A 19,328-nucleotide genomic window follows, 5' to 3' on the forward strand; every position below is an offset into this window, starting at 1 on the left:
GGACCCTGGAAGGTGGGGTGGGGGAGGGAAGGAGTCAGGCCTGGCGGGCGGCCCTACAGACGGATGAACCTTGTTGGCACTGCAGGCCGAGAGGACCAGGGAGCCAGGAGGAGGAGGGAGAGGAGGGAGAGGAAGGCCAGGGGCCAGATGGGGACAGTTAGGAAGAAGCAGAGAGGAGGAAGGGAGCGGGGGGGGGGGGGGTGAGGGAGAAAGGCTGGAGGGCGAGGAAGAGGAGGAGGGTGAAAGGAGGAAGAAGAGGCGGACGAGGAGGAAGGCTCGGAGGCGGTGGCGGCGGGTGACAGGTGCCTCGGCGGTGGCGGCCCTCGGCAGACATGATTGCCGCGGTGGCTGCGCGCCGGAGCGTGACTTTACAACTAATCCTGTTTGTAAGTTATTATTTATCTTCAGGAAAGTTTGTCAAACTTGGGCTTTGATTTTTCGCCCTGATTTCCCTCTTGTGGCGCGCTCTCGCACGCGCTCCCATATAATTTATGACTGCCTCTGGTCCTGATGACAGATTATTAAAAGTAGAATTAGTTTTTCGCGCAGAATTTTTCCACTGGGAATTGGGAAGGCAGCGCTCTCCGCGGAAGGTCTCCGGCGAGGTCTCCATTACTAATAGAAGTTTTTTGATGGGGTGAGGAGACTAATGATTTGAATTTACTGTGGCAGCAGTCACGTGGGCGGGAAGGCATCAGCCGAAGAGACAAGAGGTTAACTTTCTCCCTGTGGAGAGGTTTATTGGATTGTTTAGCAGCAGAAGGATAATGTTTTTGTCATAGACTGCTGGTGCCACGCTGCAGTGCGGTGGCCGCCAGCGCCAGGAGAGAGGAGAGGGGAGAGGGGGAGAGAGGGAGACCGCAAGAGGCGGAAAGACCGACGGATGCAGCCTAGGAGAGAGGGGGGAAGTAAAGGCAGGGGGGAGGGAGAGAGACAGAAACACAGGGACGGCAAAACAAGGACCCCAGGAAACATGGTAGGGAGAAAGAGAACCAGGGCCCAGAACACCGCGAGCTATGAACAAACGACCGGGCGAGAGGGGGCGCTCGCGGCCCCTGGGGTCCAGAGGGAAGAACCCAGAAGCTGACAGGGTCCCCAACCTGGGTATGGGGTGGGGGAGCTGGTGGCTCCAGGGCCAGGCTATTGAGTTCGGGTATCTAGGAGGCGCAGGCTGGGCTGGCGTCCCCAGCCCTGCGACAGTGATCCTGGCGGGACCCCGGGGAGGGGGTGTTGGGGGGCGGGGAGCAGGCGACAGTGGCGGCGCGTTCACCTGGCCGTGCGCTCGGAACTTGTACTCCCAGCATGCCTCGACAACATGGGAACCGGAGGGGAGTCGCTGCGCAGCTGAGAGCCTCGGCTTAATCTTATGCACCATTAAGCACTCAGCAGCAAGCCCGTCCTGTTCATATACATCATCCACGCTTAATAAACATAATGATGACATAAGATGTAATTCTAGATGAATTTTCATTTTATAGGGAAATGGAGAATTCCTGTAGAAGGGAAAAAAAGTAAATTATCTGGGAAGTGCAAAATAAATGATGTTGCTCCCAGAGATGAATAGAGGTGTTAGAGGGAGAGAGGGAGAGAAGGAAGGAGGGTGGGAAGGGGAGAAAGGGAGGGGAGAGAGAGAAGGAGGGAGGGAGGGAGGGAAAAAGAGAGAGAGAGCGAGCGCAAGAGAGCTCAGAGATAGAGAGATAAAGTCACTCAGAGAGACAAGAGTCGGGGATCAGGAAAAGCCAAGAGTATGGGGGTGGGGCGTGCTGTTGAAAGGTGGGGGAGGAACCCGAAGAGGTGCAGGCAGCGGTCGGCGGGGTGGGAGCTGTGGGGGGTCGAGGCAGGCGTTTGCAGGAGGGGTGGAGGGCTGGGGGCCGCCGCGGCCGGGGCCGAGGAGAGGGTGACGGTGACGGACGGGGCCGGGCCGGGCGGCTCATTCATCAAGAGAAGGATCAGGGGCCCGCGGAGTCACTTACGGGCGGAAATTGAATTCTGATGAAAGCGTGGAGAGATGAGGGCGGGGGAGCAAAGACCGGGCTGGGACTGAGTTCCCAGACTTGCTAAGGGGAGGGGGAAGGGTCTTAGTGAGACCTTCCAGATTGAAGTCCACGCCTCCTTCCTGTCTCTACCCCCACCCCTTTTCCTCCCCTAGCAGGGTTGTCTGGGTTGGCATGACAAAGTAGTGAGCTTGGGAGTCCGTGTAGAAATCCAGTGAACCCTCTTAGAGATTTGGACTGCACCAGGTCTTGGTCTAGCAAAGGAGCCCTGCCTGGAGTGGCCTATGGTGAAATGCCGGAGGGCAGAAGGAATGTGGATTTTGGTTTTGGGGCAGTGGGACCAAAGTCAGGGAAAAAGATGATTTGGTGAAAGAATTTGAGTGTCGAGGTTTCTTGAAGATTTGGTGATGGGTCTTCACTCAAGAGCTAAATCCAAGATAGAAGCATGGGGTAGTCATTCCAGAAAATTGTTAAGAGTGTCTTGGGTCTAGGGGCTTGAGTGGAGGGCATGGAGAAGGGTTTGGGGTAACCTAGTTAGAAGTACTCATAAGGAAGGCAGGCCCAGGAGGGAAATGGGGTGGTAAGGACATTACTGCAGCCCCCTCATCAACAGGGAAGGACCCCAGGAATGAAAGTAGCCTGGGTAACACCATTTAGTGTCACTCAGTTGGTAGAGTGATTGCCTAGCATTCAAAAACCCTGGGTTGGACCTCTATCTAGTACCACATAAGCCAAGATTGGGTGCTATCTATGCTCCCAGCACTCAGAGAGGAGACCAGTGTAGCAGTCTAAGATACATGAGGCTTTGTCTTTACAAAGACAGGTGCATGGGGAGCTGGGGCTGGGGTTTAATTCTGTTGGGCTGGGCTCCTTGACTCCTTGACTCACACCCCCAAGTCAGCCCTAATACTATCTCCCCTTGCCCCAGGGTATTTAAGGTCTAAAGAGTAGAACTGGACCCACTAGGTCTGGTCAAGAAACTGCTCCAAGAATTACTACTTTGGTGGGGCCAGCATGAAAGTCCTATCAAGTGGCATCAAATCTGGCCCTGATGAGTCTTAGAACCCCAACAGGAAGAGCTTGGAATGGGGTGAGGCTAATGTGGTCTCTCAGGCAGAAGGGAGAGCACTATGCCATCAAAGGGCATGGTGGCGGTGGTGGAGGAGAAATGTTTAGTTTCTCTACTTGCTTACATGCATTGAGGGTGTGTGTGGGAAGCAACAGGAGCTGAGCCTGGAAAAAGAGGTTGGAGGGACCTACAGGGAAGAGCTGGCTTTGCCTGGCAGCGGAAGGAATGTGGACACTTGGGCAGTGGGGATCGATGAGTCATTTTGAGTTGTGGAAGCAGAAGCCTGAGTTTGGGGCTGATGACACTGATAACAGAATATCACACAGTAGGAGGTGATGCCCTCTTGCCTGAGCATCCTGCTTCCTCAGGGGCATGAGGTGGGTGCTAGAGAAGGCCTCTCTAGGGACAGCTCTCACGTCTCTGTCTCCTGAGAGTTCACCCTGAATCTCCTCTTCTCCAGAACCCCTAGACCTGGAGCCTCTGCCAGCTCTCTCACCAGCTTCTTGCAGATGGGTCTTGAGGAGGAATGAGGGAATGTGTGGGTGGTGGTCTCAGTGTAGCTGTGTGACTTACTTGGTGGGGTCTAGCCAGGCTGAGCGGCCAGCTGGAGAAGGGGGCAGCAGGGAATGATGAAAGTGACTATCTCCCCAAATCGGGGGCTGCACAACCACACTCAGGGAGCCCATCCCATCCATTCCTTCTCCTCCAGAGCCCCAGCTCTCAGTGGAAAGCGGAAGAGCTCTCAGGGGGTGGGAGTGGAGGGTGGGGGTGGGGTGGGGGAGTGGGATTCCAGGCCTTGGTAGGTGGCCCTGTCTTTGTCTCTGGCCTCTCTTCAATCCACCTCACCTGCTGTGCCATCTCTCCAATCCAAAGGAAGATAACCTTGGATGATGTTTGGGCTTTCTTAATGATGTCTGGGGTTCTGTGCTAGAGCAAATAGAGGCCATTTTGCCTCAGAGGGGGCGGGGCTTTGGGGAGGTGGAGCCTTGAGCATCCTCCTATCACCTTGTTCAAGAGCACATTTGTTCAAGCTGTAGTCAAGGAGAAGGTCAGGCTGGTTATCCCGCTGATCTGCACAGGGTGAAGAAGAGCACTACTGAGGATGGAGTGTAGTGAGGGGATTCCTCTGATCTTTCAGTCCTTGTGCGACTTTGCCATGGGAGGCATGAGGTGGTACCATACACCCCTCAGGAAGGACAAAGAGGTCATAGCGATGGAGTGCTGAGCAACTGAAATACATAAAGCTAGGCCTACACAAATTCACAGGTTTCTACAGGCAGGAGTTCCTACATAATTACACATACGTGGTTATTTGTGTTTGTTATTGCAGTGTGTGTTTATGGGAGTCACCGTCCCAGTTGTAACAGTATATGATTGTCAGTTTCACACGGACACACGTGTACATGTACATAAATGCATGTAGAAGTGTAGTTTACATACACATGAACAAATATATCATATCCTGCTCTTGTACCCCAAGTAGTTCTATTAAAAGAGAGGGCAGCAAAGGTGGGCAAAGACATGATAGGGGCAGTAGGGGTGGGGGGCATGGTGGGGAGCCCTTAAAACTGCAAGAACTATAGGGAAGTAATGAGCTAAAAACTCATGCCTGGCTCCTTGCCGCCCCCAGCCCTTCACAGGCCCTCCCAGAAAGGTCTAATACCTCGGTCCCTCACCTCCCTCCGAGTCCTAGTTTTAATTTGGGTGGTGTAATTTTGGTGCGAACGGTTGGGCGCCTTTCGTTGGGAAATTGGGAGGAATGCAAACAAGATTTCACTTCATTAAACAGGGGCAAACAGTAGAGAAATTGCACTTACTTATGGAAATGACTTTTAAACATGCACAGCATTTACTGGCACTGCCCGAGCTGAAATTCTGCGAGGATTATACATGTGAATAATTCACCATGGGCCAATTAGATCTCACTCTGTCCCCAACCTCCAGCAGACCCCATCCCACTCTGTCTCGATTATGGCTCAGGCTCCCATCAGTGTGGGACTCAGCTTCTCTCATCTCCTCTCACTTTCTGCCTTTTACTTTGGAATCCATGCTGAGAAATAGGTTATCACATTGACCTTCAGGGACAGCTCAAGCACAGTGACACCTCAAACCTGGTCCCATACATACAGACACAGGGTGCTTCTCCCCGGCAACACACACATGCATCTGGACAACCCAAACATGCTACTGCGCATTAGGAACACTCAACAATTGCAAAGAAGAGTTTCCAATGCTCCCAACATGGCAAAGCGTATTGTGACAACTTAAACATGATGCTCATAGACACACGTTATAGTGCTGTAGCGTCAGTGCAGACACATAACTCATATGTAATAATAGACAGTCATGCAGTGTGACAATTGAAACATGATTCACACAGTCACACGTTGGATCAGCAGAAACGTTTGATAACTCAAATGCAATGTCATATCCATTGTGCCAACTCGGAGAGAGACAGGCCATGTTGTTAGGATGCAAATATATTGTCACACAATGATAATCTATAACAATTCAAAATTAGAGCCATACACAGAGACACTTTGTGATCATTCAAACTGGATAATACCATCATAATTTGGGGACAATTCAAAAAATGCATGTAATTGTGTCGAACTGATTCCATACCTGATAGCCCTGAGAACTCAAGCCTGGCAATGTACACACCTTACACTGTAGAAACACAAGCACAGTGAGTGAGACACTCATGCTGCCAGCTTAAACATGATGATGGCTCTCAGCCTGCCCACCGGAGCACGTGGTTCACGAGAACACTTGATTGGGTCTTTCTGACATGGTAGCATGGATTTAAGTGCATATGATGTCAACTGAGAAGTCATGTTAATTCTAGTGCGCTGACTCACACATCTTGATAACTCAGCTACAGCAACACACAGAGAACACACTGCAAAGCTTTCAAGGTGATGATACACTCACTGTAACATATCAAGTACTCAACATGCTTGCATGTATATGAAGTAAAACAGAGCCTGTTCTGTGACAATGCAGACACACCGGCATACAAGAGAAGATGAGACACATAGACAAAATAGGACACACGTGGTGACATTGTCAAAGCAAAATACCCTGCATCAAAGTAGAAATTATAAACTGAACTAACAAACACAAACATACTTGAAGCATGGATGTACAAAGGGCACCCCAGTGACAAGGATAAACTCGAAGACACAATGGCACTTATAAAAGATACATCGTAAGATCTACACACCAACCAGTGCAGGTCCACTGCTAAGTCAGGATCAGCAGGTGTGCCTGGACTCCAATCCCCCACTGACTTGCCACCCCGGTCACTGTATCTATGTAACAGGGTGGAGACTGCCAGAATCAGTCTCTCCACTGCAAGTACGGGGCGGGCAGAGAAAAGAGTAGAGAGAAGGAACACATGGCTTATGAATATAAGACAGAACTTACACAGGAAAGGAAGTCATGAGTCATGATGTCGACGGCCAGTACTTAGGGAACACCTGCCTATGCTGATGCCTCAGGCCAGTCTGTGACAGTGTAAGTGGTAGATGGGGACTGGGAGGAGATGAGGATATTGGAGGAGCTGCTCAACATCTGAAGCCTTAAGAAAGCTTCCCAAGATGTCCCCCAGTGACTAATGAGCATCCATGGCTTAAGAAGAGTTGTCACCTGCCCATCTCTTCACACTGCACAAGTTTCTTCTGATCACTGCATCATGATCTTTGCAGCTAGATTGAAGGCAGGACCCAACACAGTGCTATCAAAGCCTTCGCAGGAAAGAGAGGGAACTCCCAAACTACAGTTCCAGCCAGGAACTGCCCAAACTACTGAGAGGCCTTTGAGAACCGAGAAAGTATGTCCACAACAGGACTGAACCTTCTAACTTCACATGTCAAGGTGTGCTGGCTAGTGTTATGTCAACTTGGCACAAGCTAGAGTCACTGGAGAGGAGGGAGCCTCAATTGAGAAAATGCCTCAGTAAAAATCGGGCTATAGTCAGGCCTGTGAGGCATTTTCTTAATTAGTGATTGATACGAGAGGACCCAGCACATTGTGAGTGGGGCCACCCCTGGGCAGGTAGTCCTGGGTTCTATAAGAAAGCAGACTGAGCAAGCCATTGGGAGCAAGCCAGTAAGCAGCACTCCTCCATGGCCTTTGCTTCAGCTCCTGCCTCCAGGTTCCTGCCTTGTTTGAGTTCCTGTTCTGACTTCCTTCAGTGATGGGCTACGATGTGGACGTGTAAGCCAAATAAACTCTTTCCTCCCCAACTTGATTTTTGTCATGATGTTTCATCACAACAATAGAGACCCTAAGACATAGGGTTAGTAAGAGTTTGATTACAGGTATCAGCTTATATTGAGATTGATGTGCTACTAGGAATCAATGTCTCTGTCCTGTGGGTCCAAATGTGTCCAAGGGCTACACCTGCCCCATACTAGGTATCAAAGCAAGGGCCTTGCACATGCTATATAAATAAGTGACATTTTGAGTATTCATGTATTGGAGCATGTGCCAGAGTGCTTATAAGCTTTATGCTGGTAATTATGCCATGATTATGTGTGTAGCAGTTGTATACGTGTCCCTGTAAGTACCTGGGCTCAGATTTGACTGGCTCATCGTATATATATACATATACATATATATATATGTATATATATATATGTATATGTATATATATGTATGTATATCATTGTACCAGTATTTCTGTGGCATGTCATCTCAGATGAAAATGTGTGACTCAACGCAATGTATGAATCGTCTCCCTGTTAGGGCTGGCATTCTGTGCCTAGAGGTAAATTGTTAGGATTTGGTTGTCACATGGTGCAATTCCTCAGCTAAGGCCTCAAGATCATTGAAAGCAAGAAAAGACCACCATACTCCCCAGAGCTACAGCAGGTCCCGGTAGAAGGCTGAAAATCGGAGGACAGTCCTGACCTCTCAGGACCACGCTCTATCCCGAGTCACGCTCTCATGAGTAGTCAGCTCTTGGGGGCTACCCCCATTTCACAGAAGGAGATATTAATACAGGCAATCAGCAAGGTCTTGCATGATCTGGGGAGGGGAAGAGTGAAAGCCTAAAGAAGGGAGAGGGACATGAGAAGAGTGGGGCACCAGGTATCACGCATGCCCTGTTCACTGTGGTGGAGATGCCCTGGGCCACAGCTGGTCCACTGCTCCCTTTCCTCCAGTCATCCCATTCTCCCAGGTTTAGCCTCTCTTCTCTGTCCCCTCCCCACTTTCTCCCTTGCTCTCCCTCTCTCCAACGGGCACATGTCAGAGAACATTATGTGCACCGCAGATTTGCATAATTCAAGAAGCATCAAATTAAATTTGCATAATTCCTTTGATTACACTTGTTATTAAATGTAAGTGACATTGATTTACAAAATGGCCCAATATAAGGTTAATAGCAAATGTCACCTTCCAACAGGGTGAGTGTGTGTGAGAGAGAGAGAGAGTGTGTGTATGTGTGGCAGGGGCAGGTGATTGCTGGAGGATGGACCTGACTCCTAGCATTTCTTTTCTGCCAGGCTCAGTTCCTCTTCTTCCTGTCCATCCCCCGAGCCACTGCAGGGCCTAGTTTTTCCTCCCCAGGCCCTGAGTCCTGACATAAGAACATCAATCCACTGTACAGTTCACTTTGTTTCTGTGCTTCTCCTTCAGTGTTGGGTCCAGTAAAACCAGATTGCCGGTAGATGCTGTAACTAAAGAGAAGCCCAGAGTTGTAGGGTTACTGGTGAGGTGTCGGGGATCAGAAGCTATGAAGCGTGGGAGTGCTTTGGACATGGCCCAAAAGACATTAATGCCATAGGGAGAGTCATGAGCTGAAGACAGTTGCTTCTGTTCCCAGAGGACCCAAGAGACACAGCAGAGGTTGGGGGGCAGAGTGAGTTCCGAGGCTTCAGATGGAGGACAGTGGGGACACCTGAGGTTACCGTAGATGAAGAGACTCAAGAGCACAGCAGGAGTGTCCGAGGAAACAGCCTGGAGATGGGTCCAGAGTTCCATACCCTGGCATCTGAGTCGCCAGAATCTACCTTGAGTATAGACAGGAGGAGCATGGAAGGTTCCATCAGCAGTCCTTCAGAAGGCAGATGGCCAAGCCTCAGTACCCAGAGAAGGATGGGGACAACATCCACCTGGACTACTGTGAGGGACAAGGGCAAAAAAGCACACAGAGCAGGACACATATTACAACCCCACCCTACACACTCACCCTTCATCTTCTACAGATGCACATCTGCATATACCCCGGCCCTGGATACGTGTGAGGCTGTGCATATGGGTGTGGGCATATATGGCCACATAGGAACCTGGAGCCACTTACAGACCCACATGGACTTGGATATCTGAGTCATCGATGTGGTCCAAAATGTGGCTTCCTGGTTACCAAAGCACGCAAAGTTAGAAACTTGCAGACACATACACACAGACATTCTCACACTTCCAAGCATGTGGCAGGGAGAAGGCAGACAGGCATGCTCTATCTTAAGAAGGGTCTTCTCTCATGAACCACAAGATTCATAGCCTCGCAGAACCCGGGGGACTTGGAGAGTGACTGAAGGGGGTTCACTCTGCTCATATCCATCACCTTTGTGGAAGCCATTGGAGGATCCCAAGAAGGGGCCCTGGTAACGTTCCTGAAGAGCCTCCCCTGGAGCAGCCCTCCTCCCAGTACTCTTGGTGACAGGGCCCCTCCCTCATCCTCAATCTGCTGCAGTATATGTGTGTGTGCCGGGGCGGGGGCAGGGCCTCGCCATTCATCCTCTCTCTGGGTGAGGATATCGACAAGGCGGTAACTAATCATTAAACCCACTGGCCCTTTTAAACAAGGGAGTAGAATTATGGGCAGAACTGTGGGGGGCAGGGACCCTGGCAAGGGTCCTTTGAGGTAGACTAAGGGCTGAACTCTAAACATACCTCAGGGCCAAACTCAACCACCAGACAGCGTGGGGAAGCTCAGACCTAGGGGACTCACAAACCCACAGGGACAGGTGTTTGAAGTGACACAGTGTTCACACGAGGCCACATACACAAGGACCTGCAAGTGCATGTACTTTGTCGACACCACAAATAAATGCATAAGACTGCAGGACAGGCACAGGCCATGCCTGTGTTTATTCCCACTGCCCAGACTCACCCACCCTCAAATATCACTAATGGCCTAGAGAATGCTATGTTCAAGGATCATAAGGAATTGGATTCAAATCTATCTATCTGTCTATCTATCTATCTATCTATCTATCTATCTATCTATCTATCTATCTCTACTTAACTAGTTAATTTACTTATTGAGCTACAGTCTCATTGTATACCCTAGGCCGGCTCCAAACTCACAACCATCTTGCCTCCTGAATGATCACAGGCATGTGTCACCGTGTCTAGCTTTAGGTTCAAAACCTGCTTTGGCCATTTCCTATCGCATTAACTTTAGTGACTCATTCAAACTCCTTTTCTTTATCTAAGCAGAGATAATAATAGCACCTACCCATGGAGCTGCTGTATTCAGTGACATAACAAATGAGAAGTCTCTGGCTTATATTAGGTGTTGTTATTTCCTGTCATAAGTATTGCCCAAATACATTATGTGTGCCAGGCTGACTCAGGTCGGGGGCACGGGACAGAGCAATAAACAAGGCAGACATAGTAAGAAGTCCATGTGGACTTCAGGGCAGAGGCGTCATCTCAGCAAACCCCACTAAGTACAGAGTGTCACAGAGGAAAGGACATTGTTTTATCATCTTTCTGGGGTGCCAATGCCCTGCATCCTCCAGGAAGATTTTAGGAGCTCTAGGAATTTCTCCCCCTTTCCTGAGCAAATCCTACGTACACACACACACACACACACACACACACACACACACACACACACACCCCTGCGCCCCGCCACAGTGTTTTCTGTTTTTGCTTTTCCTATGTTTCATAGACCAGGTCCGTTCAGGATGAGGATGCAGGGGTATGTGTACAGAGTCGGGCACAGGCTCTGCCTTCTGATCTCCTTGACCCAGTAGATGCATCATCCTGCTCTATCCAGGTGGGGACTGCTCGGCTGCCAGCCTCCTAGTTAGCAAATCCACAGGCTCCCCTCAGTATTTCTTCTCCGCGACCTTGGCGACCTCTGCTCATTTGGCAGCGGCTCCGCCCCCCCCCCCCCCCCTTGAGACAGTCTCCTTTCTCAAATTCCATGACATTGCACCTTCCCATCCTGATCCTCCCAGCTCGGAAGCCTTTTCCAGCCTCCTACTGCTTCTCTCTGCTTTCTCCCACCTCTACATGTAGCTGTGATCCCCACCCGGATCCTCAAGGCCCTTCCACCCTCTTGCCTCCTTCTCACCAACTATCCATCACGTGTGACCTGTAATCTTCCTAGAAATACTGACGGAGATTTCTAACCTACACTCTATGTCCTAGATGACAGGGTTGGATTCCCATCTGCCTGTTCGGATTGGTACATCAAACTCACCTCTGCAAAACTGAACAAATTAATTTCTTTGGACAGCCTTTCTTGAGGACTTCTGTCCTGACAGTAAGCCAGGAGCTTGATTCTAAGAGAAGAACATGGCTGTGCCCTTGAATAGCTTAGAGTCTCCTCCTCCTAATGTCCCTTCTCATCCGGCCTCCTGCTTTCCATTCATCAATCTGGTCACAGAGCCTCAGAATCCTCTGGACACTCCCTTCCTCCTGCCTCCTCATCCTATCATTTGTCAACTCCAATAAAACCATCATTTCCCAGAACCCCTGGCTGTAATCATGACCTCTCAGTTCTTGCCTCTTGAGTGGTCTCCTCAACATCTGTTTCTTGAAGATGTAGTTGGTCCCACTCACCCCAACTGATCAATCTGTTCCTTATACAGCTCCCATCGTGGCTTGAAATGTGCTTTCCCTCACTACCCCCTCCTCACACTGGTTTGTTGAAGTCCTGACCCTTGGCACTCATGACTACAGCCTTTCTTGGACACAGGGATTTTGCAGATGTAATTAAGACACGAGTTCATCAGGTCTTACTGAGTAGAGTGACCTTTAGTCCAATGTGACTGGTGTCATCATGGGGTGAGGAGAACGTCTGCTGAAGACACAGACCCAGAAGAAAGCCTTGTGAAGAAGAAGCAGAGATGGGAGCGGTGTGACTACAAGCTAAGGATGCCCGACCTTCCAAAAGCTAGAAGAGACAGGGCAGACCCCCCCTCCCCAAGGGCTTCAGGGAAACATGGCTCTGCAGATAGCTTGATCCCCTTACCCATGCAGTACTAGAGACTGAACTTAGGGTGTTAAGCAGGCTAGGTCAGCCCTCTAGAGCTGAGCTACACTGGCAGCCTTTGAACTTGAAGCCTCTAGAGTAATGAGAGAATAAATTCTGTTGTTTTAAGCCACACAGTTTGTGGTACTTTATTACAGTCCAACTTTGAAATACTCAGTGGCTCCCAACATGAATTACTCTAAATCACTTTATGATAATAGCTATTGCTTCAGAGCGTTATTTTCCTATATTATTTCGCTCAAATTTCACCACAGTCTTAAGTAGCTATTTCAATTTCATCCTGTGTTACTAAGCAGGAAACTGAGATACAGAGTCTAAGTAAGTCCTTTGGACCACAGCCTGTTGCTTAAGTTTTTCTGCCTGGCCCACAGTCAGGACAAATCTCTCTCACCTGCCAGTCCCACAGCCGCTCAGACCCAACCAAGTAAACACAGAGACTTATATTGGTTGCAAACTGTATGGCCGTGGCAGGCTTCTTGTTAACTGTTCTTACAGCTTAAATTAATCCATTTCCATTAATCTATACCTTGCCACATGGCTCGTGGCTTACCGGCATCTTCACATGCTGTTTGTCATTGTGGCGGCTGGCAGTGTCTCTCTGACTCAGCCTTCCACTTCCCATCCTTGTCCCGCCTACACTTCCTGCCTGGCCACTGGTCAATCAGTGATTTATTTATTGACCAATCAGCAACACACTTGACATACAGACCATCCCACAGCACTACCCTTGGACTGAGGTCCCAAGCCTCTACCTTTAATCTCTGGCAATTTTATATTTTATCTCTTCTTCTTCTTCTTCTTCTTCTTCTTCTTCTTCTTCTTCTTCTTCTTCTTCTTCTTCTTCCTCCTCCTCCTCCTCCTCCTCCTCCTCCTCCTCCTCCTCCTCCTCTCTTCTCCTCCTCCTCCTTCTTTTTGGGACTTGGCTCTGTAGACTAGGCTAGGCTCCAATTCACAGAGATTCACCTGTCTCTGCCTCCCAAGTGCTGGGATTAAAGGTGCGCATCACCACTGCTCAGCTCAAATTTCTTCTTTTGTCATTATTTCCAATCCATTTCCTGCTTGTATTCTAAGCTCTAGCCAAGCTCTTTGATGTGTTTGCTGTTTTTCTAAGATCAGGTCAGATGCCACCTCCCCAACCAATCACAGGATGAGAGGACATTCCTCTGTAATACCTTTCTTGTCGTGCATAACCCTGCTGTGACCAGTCTCTGACAGTCCCACAGAGCTTGCAGTGTGTGGCATGTACCTAGTCAGTTAGACACACTGGGTGCTCCTCCCCTTGAGGAGGTCGCACCACCTATGTCAAGGACACAGACTTTGGCACCAAACATACTTGGCTTTAGATCCAGGCTCTAGGGCTAAGTGGTCTGAGACCTGAATCTCAGTTAATACATCTGTCAGTGGGGTGAGGAGTAATAACTCTTTAAAATTTATTTATTTATTTTATGTATCACATGTATGCCTGGTGCTCTTAGGGGCCAGGAGAGGGTATAGGACCCCCTCCTCTGGTACTGCATTTACAGTTGTTTGTGAGCTGCCATGTCAGTGCTAGGAATCAAACCTAGGTCCTCTGGAAGAGTAGCCAGTGCCCTTAACTACTGAGTCATCTCTCCAACCCCTAAGGCTAACAGTTCTTACCATGCAGACTTGTGAGGATTAAAAACCTAGACATCTTGTAGAAGGTACCTTGCTGGTAGAGGCCCCTGGAATATGGAGTCATCTTTTGGAAATCAGCAAATGGTCTCAGAGAGAGTCTTCTGATCCTACCCCACCCTGTTAGGGTCTCCTGATTCTGACATACAGCTGACCTGTAGGGACCAATCTATGTCCATCTCTGGGCTTCTTCGGGAAGACACTGAGAGCTGAGGCTTCCTTAGTGACAGCAGGTGAATCCCAGATACACAGCATTGGGTAACCACTTAGGCCCTGCTCTGAATGTCCCTGGGGCTCAGAAACTCTGATCTTTCTTCCTTGGAATCTCTGAACCTAGTTCTGATCACTTGCAAAGTTCCCTATCCCTTCCAGTTCTCTATCTATTCCATTCTGTACCTAAACTAATCCGAAGTGTTTTCCCATGGCTCATAGCCTAATGAGAACTGACGGATGCCACAGGCAAAGGGTCTGACACATAGTAGGGCCAAGATTATTCCCCAAGGAAGAACCTCGAGTGGTCTCTTGTCCCACAGAGGCACCTTTGGGCCTGTCCCAGAGAGGAACAGAAGCCCGGATGTGTTTTCCCATGGGGAAGATACAGGATGGCCTGGCAGGACCTTCTGCTCCAAGTTCCAGCCCTTGACGCCACAGTGTAGTTGTAAAAATCATATTCATACTCCCTTCCCGCAGATAGTGTTCGAGCAAAAACAAGCTGAGCTAACAGCTGATACAGGAGGGACACAGGCCGATGAAGATTCCAAAATGTCTTCTATATAATAAACTCGCGTAGCAAAAGAGTCACTACAGATGATCCAAAACCTGGGATCACTCGATAGATCTTTCTCTGGTGGGTGGCAGGCATGTGTGCAGAAGTCTCTGTCACCCCAGATACCCGCCTAAGCTATGCCCCAAACAGTGCTTGCTGTGGACTGGCAGCTGAGTCCCCTGCAACTGGGGGCAAATTCATCACGAGTTCACCATGGATGTGGCCTTTCTGCTAAAGCATTAGAAATAATTGTCTATAGAAAAACTGAAGTTGGTAGGCTAGTCCACTCTAGGGGATCTTCACATTCATCCTTCATCCTTCTGTGTATCATTATCGTGTTTCACTTTGAGCCTATACTAAACAATCTAGAAAACATAGAAAGTCACCTAATTGGGTGCATTTATGAGAGCAGTGTGGTTGCCCCCTCCTGGCTCTCTGTCCCCATACCATTGTGAGAATTTTGGTGTACTGAGTGAGCTCTTACCCTGCAACTTGTTCTGCACAGCTCAGCTTCTGGGGTACAGCTACCCAGGCTCAGGGTTCAGGCGATAGAGTACTGCCTGCTGCACAGAGCCCCAGGACTGAGGGGGCGGGGTGGCTCCGTCTGCTTCCCATATGGGGACATTGTCTGTCCCTGCCTGAGGGGCCACTTCCCTCCTGCTTCACATTGTCCCTTTGCTGTCTCCTGCTGGTCCAACCCCAGCCTGCATCTTCCCTTTTCATTAGCCTCCTAGTGGTAGCCCCGGGCAGGACACAGGAGGCTGGGATTCTGTCCGCTCTTCTCCAGACCTGAAGCCTCTAGCCAGCTCACCTTGGACTCTTCTCAGTCCAGGGCCTCAGTCTTGGCACACAGTGTGTATGTGGAGGGGGCACCATGCCAGGAAGGCCTCCAGTTATTCTGATGCCTCTGCTGGCCCTGGTTCAGAGCCCATCACACCCTGTGTGAAAGCCTCGCGTTTTATGAATTTAAACCTGAAGGGAATGAGGCTGGGGTTCCACAGTCATTTAGGACTAAGGTCTGCCACTTTGTGAGAGGGTGAATTCAGGAAGCCTAGGGATGGGAGGGCATTTCTAGCTTGGGCCATATTATTTTTTAGGGGGGAGCCCAAGGTTGGTCTTTAAAGACAAGTTCCACAAAGCCCCTGGAGATATTCAGGGGAAATTAATTAATAAGACATGGTGTCCAGGGACACTAGCCCAGTGGGCCAGCTCAGTTTGTGCTGTGTCCCCAGCTTGAGGCCTCACTCCGACAGCTGGACTATCTACCTTGTTGAGTCAAACGGCGTTTATCCATAGTTCTTCCCTTGTTTCCTCCCCCACGCCTCTCTCCAGTGCTTACGGATTGGGTTTATACACTCCATCCTGTTTTATGTTTCGGAGACTGAGTTTTGCTGTGGGTTCTAGGCCGGCCTTGAGCTCACTATGTAGCCCTGTTTGGTCTCAGAGTCACAGCAATTTTCCGGCCTTAGCCTCCAAAGTGCTGAGGTTACAGGCATGCCCACCCACCAGACCTGGTTTGCCTTCTCTGGAGAGTTCTCCTCCACCCAACATTTAAGACTTAGGCCAACTCTCCTCTCTTGCAGAAGTTTCCCTCAGCCCCTGCTGTTTCCCTGAATCTTTCTGGAGCTCCTGGCTGACCCATCATTCCATTTCTGACTCAGTGGCTGGGCTGGGATCTGAAAGCCTGCCTTTCAAACAAGCTCCCGGATGAAGCTGTTACTGCTGTGCAGGGATCTGAGAATGACTTAACCATTTCCTGGGGTTCAGGATTCTTAAAGGGCCACCCTCAGAGGTAGAGGAAGCCTGGGGAGCCCCAAAACAAAGGCAGAGAAAAGTTCCTTGGCATCACAGTCATAGTCACACTCACAGGGTGTCTGACATTTAGTGAAAAAGGCACTAGAATGAAGGGCCTGGGATACTTGCTGCCAGGTTTGACACCAATCAGCTTCTTTCAGCCTTGGTTTCCTTGTATGGAAAAGGGATGACAGGGGCTGGAGAGTTGGTTCAATTGCTAAGAAAACTTTCTGTTCTTGCAGAGGACCTGAGTTTGGTTCCCAGAACCCAAGTGGGATGCTCACAATTGCCTGGAGCTCTGGTTCTAGGGAATCTGATGCCCTCTTCTGGTCTCCATGTGCACCTGCATGCATATAGGAAATATATATATATATATATATATATATATATATATATATATATATATATATATATATATATATATATATATATATGGAAAATAATGGGTCTGGAGAGATGGCTCAGCAGTTAAGAACACTTGTTCTTGCAGAGGACCGGGGACTCAGTGGCAACCATGGGCGGCTCACAACATTCATTGCTGTTGGATAATCCTCTGTACACTGTGAAGATGTGTTGCTCTCATTGTTAATAAAATGCTGGTTGGCCAATGACTAGGCAGGATTTTCAGGGCAGAGAGAATGCTGAAGATAAGAAGGGCAGAATCAGAGGAGATGCTATGAGACGTAGAGTGAGCAGGATGGGAAGCATGTACATGAGGTAAACGAGCCTTGGGGCAGCACAGAGATGAATAGCAATGGGTTAATTTAAGTTATAAGAGCTAGTTAAAAAACAAGCATAAGCTATTGGCCAAACATTTATAATTAACAAGTTTCACTGTGGTTATTCGAGGAGCTGGCAATTCTGACAAAAAAAACTGCCTACAATCCATCATTCCAGTTCCAAGAGATTTGACCCCTCTGGGTTTAGTGGTACTCAGGAGGCAGAGGCAGGTGGATCTCTGTGAGTTTGAGGGCAACCTGGTCTACAGAGTGAGGTCCAGGACATCCAGCGTTATTGAGACCCTGCCTTGAAAAAACCAACAACAACACAAAAGAAATTTGACTCCATCTTCTGACCTCCTTGGGCATTGGGCAACAAGCGGTGCACATCCGCACAGGCAGACAGAACACTCACACTCATAAAAATAAATAAATATGGACAAAGATTAAAAATGAAATAAATGCTTATTTTAAAAGATTTATTTTTTTTAAAGGGGGTGATAATAATCCCGACTCTAGGGTCACATAATTCTAACAGGATCATACCCATGAAAGCATGATGCCACCAACTTCAGGAGCTTGGTTTTAGCTTTTCAGACTGTGTGGTTTGTTTCTCACACTCATTTTGTTTGCTGTGGGTCTCATCATGTTTTTAGCAATTTATAAATATTCAACCAACTCACTCTTCCTAAGGAGAAACTGTTAATGTTATTGTTCCTATTTAATAGGTAGGAAAACTAAGATTAAATCACCTGCTCAAACTCACTCAGCATGAACTGGCGGTGTAGCCCGTGGGAGAGCATTTCATGGCAGGCCTGAGACCCTGGGTTCTAACCCAACACTGATAAAGAAAAGAAGTACAGGTAGGAAGTGGTGAGCTGAAGGTAACCTCTGTGTGACCCTAGTCACCTCTCTGCACCTCTCCACATCTTGGATCTGCTAATATCAGTAGCAGGGCGTTGCATATTGTGTGCACTCACTATGCTTATAAGAGGTGCTGTGCTGTGTAAGTGCTTACAAGTGTGTGCAAGATGTGCATAATAAATGATAACAGTAATCACCTATCAGTGCTCAACACAGGCCAGGCAGGGTTAGCCAAGGCTGCCATCCACTTGTCACAGTCCCACAGTTCATATCCCATGTGTCTTAGTTAAGGTTTCTACTGCTGTGGTAAAATACCATGACCAAAAGCAACTTGTCAAGGAGACAGTTTATTTCATCTTACAGCTCTCAGGTCACACTCCATCACCGAGAGAAGTCACTGCAGGGACTCAATCTCAAGACAGGAACCAGGAGGCAGGGACTGAAACAGATGACCTGGAGGGGTGCTGCCCACTGGCTTGCTCTCCATGGTTTGATTAGCCTGCTTTCTTATACAATTCCAGCCCACCTGTTCAAGGGTGGCACTACCCACAGCAGATTGGGTTCTTCCCTATCAATCATTAGTCAAGAAAATGCCCAACAGGTCAGTCTTATAGAGGCATTTTCTCAATTGAGGCTCCTCTCCCAGATGAATCTAGTTTGAGTTGACAAAACTAAAAACAAAAAGCAAAACAAACAAACAAAAAGCCCAAAACAACAACAACAACAAAAAAAAAAACTCATATAATACCATGTTACTCTTGCTTCACTGCTGGCAATGCTGAGAGGTTAATACAGGCATCTGGAGCCACATCTGGGGCGAGTTGGTCTCAGTAAACACAGAACCACTCCAAACTCCCAAGCTGCACTGAATGTATGTGTGGGATAACATACAGAAGAATGTTTTCATGTATGTATCTCTCTGTCTGTCTGTCTGTCTATGCCCATTCATCTCTCCATCCATCCATTTCTACCCATCTAACATTGGCAGCTAGGTCAACCTGGGTCAAATTATTTTTGTTTTGTTTTGAGACAGGATTTCACTGTGCAGCCCTGGCTGGCCTGGAACTTGCTATGCAGACCAGGCTGACCTTGAACACACAGAGATCGCCCTGCTTCTGCCTGCCAAGAGCCAGAATTGAAAGCCTGAGACACCATGCCTAATGCTGGATCAAGTTTTTTTTTTTTTTTTTTTTGGGTTTTTCGAGACAGGGTTTCTCTGTGTAGCTTT

At 48.7% G+C, this 19,328-nt stretch overlaps 1 long non-coding RNA gene across 1 annotated transcript; it reads left to right on the top strand.

The window, feature by feature from the left end:
- Positions 1-265: 265 nt before the first annotated feature.
- LOC128094196 (uncharacterized) lies at positions 266-19,272 on the top strand. Its single transcript, XR_008212851.1, has 3 exons — positions 266-386; positions 17,965-18,099; positions 19,134-19,272. It is a non-coding gene; the product is annotated as an uncharacterized LOC128094196 (long non-coding RNA).
- The last annotated feature ends 56 nt before the right edge of the window (positions 19,273-19,328 follow it).

The sequence above is a fragment of the Peromyscus californicus genome, unplaced genomic scaffold (genome assembly GCF_007827085.1).
Source record: "Peromyscus californicus insignis strain IS unplaced genomic scaffold, ASM782708v3 Scaffold_4__1_contigs__length_199733344, whole genome shotgun sequence".
NCBI lineage: Eukaryota > Metazoa > Chordata > Mammalia > Rodentia > Cricetidae > Peromyscus > Peromyscus californicus.